Raw genomic sequence first — 2,151 nt, forward strand, 5'->3', positions numbered from 1 at the left:
ACACTCAGTATACTCACTCCCTCTGTATACACCCACTCAGAATACTCTCTTCCTCTGTATACACTCAGTATACTCACTCCCTCTGTATACACACACTCAGTATACTCATTCCCGTTGTATACACACACTCAGTATACTCTCTTCCTCTGTATACACCCACTCAGTATACTCCCTCCCTCTGTATACACCACTCAGTATACTCCCTCCCTCTGTATACACCCAGACACTCAGTATACTCACTCCCTCTGTATGTACCCACTTAGTATACTCACTCCCTCTGTATGTACCCACTTAGTATACTCACTCCCTTTGTATACACCCACTCAGTATACTCTCTCCCTCTGTATATACCCACTCAGTATACTCTCTCCCTCTGTATACACCCAGACACTCAGTATACTCACTCCCTCTGTATGTACCCACTTAGTATACTCAGTCCCTCTGTATGTACCCACTTAGTGTACTCACTCCCTCTGTACACAACCACTCAGTATACTCTCTCCCTCTGTTTATACCCAGACACTCAGTATACTCACTTCCTCTGTACATGCCCATTCAGTACACTCTCTCTCAATGTATACACCCAGACACAGTATACTGACTCCCTCTATATACACCCAGACATTCAGTATACACCCTCCCTCTGTATACACCCACTCAGTATACTCACCCTCTCTGTATACACCCACTCAGTATACTCTCTTCCTCCGTATACACCCACTTAGTATACTCTCTTCCTCTGTATAAACCCACTCAGTATACTCCCTCCCTCCAGATACACCCAGACACTCAGTATCCTCACTCCCTCTGTATACACCCACTCAGTATACTCTCGCCCTCTGTATACACCCACTCAGTATACTCCCTCCCTCCAGATACACCCAGACACTCAGTATACTCATTCCCTCTGTATACACCCAGACACTCAGTATACTCTCTCCCTCTGTATATACCCAGACACTCTGTATAATCACTCCCTCTGTACATGGCCAGACACTCAGTATACTCTCTCCCTCTGTATACACCCACTCAGTATACTCCCTCCCTCCGTATACACCCAGACACTCAGTATTGTCTCCCGCTCTGTATATACCCAGACACTCAGTATACTCGCTCCCTCTGTATATACCCAGACACTCAGTACAATCTCTCCCTCTGTATATACCCAGACACTCAGTATGCTCTCTCTCGATGTATATACCCAGGCACTCAGTATACACACTCCCTCTCTATATACCCACTCAATATACTCACTTCCTCTGTACATGCCCACTCAGTATACTCTGTCCCTCTGTATATACCTGGACACTCAGTATACCCGCTCCCTCTGTATACAACCTGACATTCAGTATACTCTCTCCCTCTGTATATGCCCAGACACTCAGTATAATCACTCCCTCTATATACACTCAGACACTCAGTATACTCACTCCCTCTGTATACACCCTGACACTCAGTATACTCTCTCCCTCTGTATATACCCACTCAATATACTCACTCCCTCTGTATATACCCAGACACTCAGTATACTCTCTCCCTCTGTATACACCCAGACACAATGTATCCTTAGTCCTTACTCATTATCTGTCCCACCGCGTGTACATCCAACTCAAAGTGTCCCGCAGAGTGTCCCTCTAATAACTGGCGTATGTTTCCACGGTGATTTCCTCAGGGTGGTGCATGTTGGAACAGAGTTCGGGATCTCTGTCTTACAGATCACTGAGATGTTCTCAAATATATTTTAAAAATTAACAAGCCGAAGGGGATGGTAGCATTTGAACCGGATGTTGGGAATATAACTGAAAGGACCGAAGAGATATGAAGTACACGTTTGGCCTGACACTGAGTGACTTCAGAGAATGTGGCATTTTATTGGGATGCCAGCGCTGCCCGACGCTGGATTACCATCCGATAATATTGGAGACACAGAGAAGGACGGATGTTTAAAGGATGCCCACAGTCATGCTGCAGTATTGGGTCCCACCTCAGAGCAGAGGCAGCTGTTTGGGAGGGAGCTGAGAATCCCTGTCAGCCCACACTCTGGCTACTTCCATACCACCACCATCGATTCAGAGTCTCTCACACACGGACCGGGATTCGGGAGCAGGAAGGTCATGGGGGGAATTGCTGGAGGGGGTCAGGTCTGTCACG

Source organism: Chiloscyllium plagiosum, unplaced genomic scaffold, assembly GCF_004010195.1.
Source record: "Chiloscyllium plagiosum isolate BGI_BamShark_2017 unplaced genomic scaffold, ASM401019v2 scaf_557, whole genome shotgun sequence".
NCBI lineage: Eukaryota > Metazoa > Chordata > Chondrichthyes > Orectolobiformes > Hemiscylliidae > Chiloscyllium > Chiloscyllium plagiosum.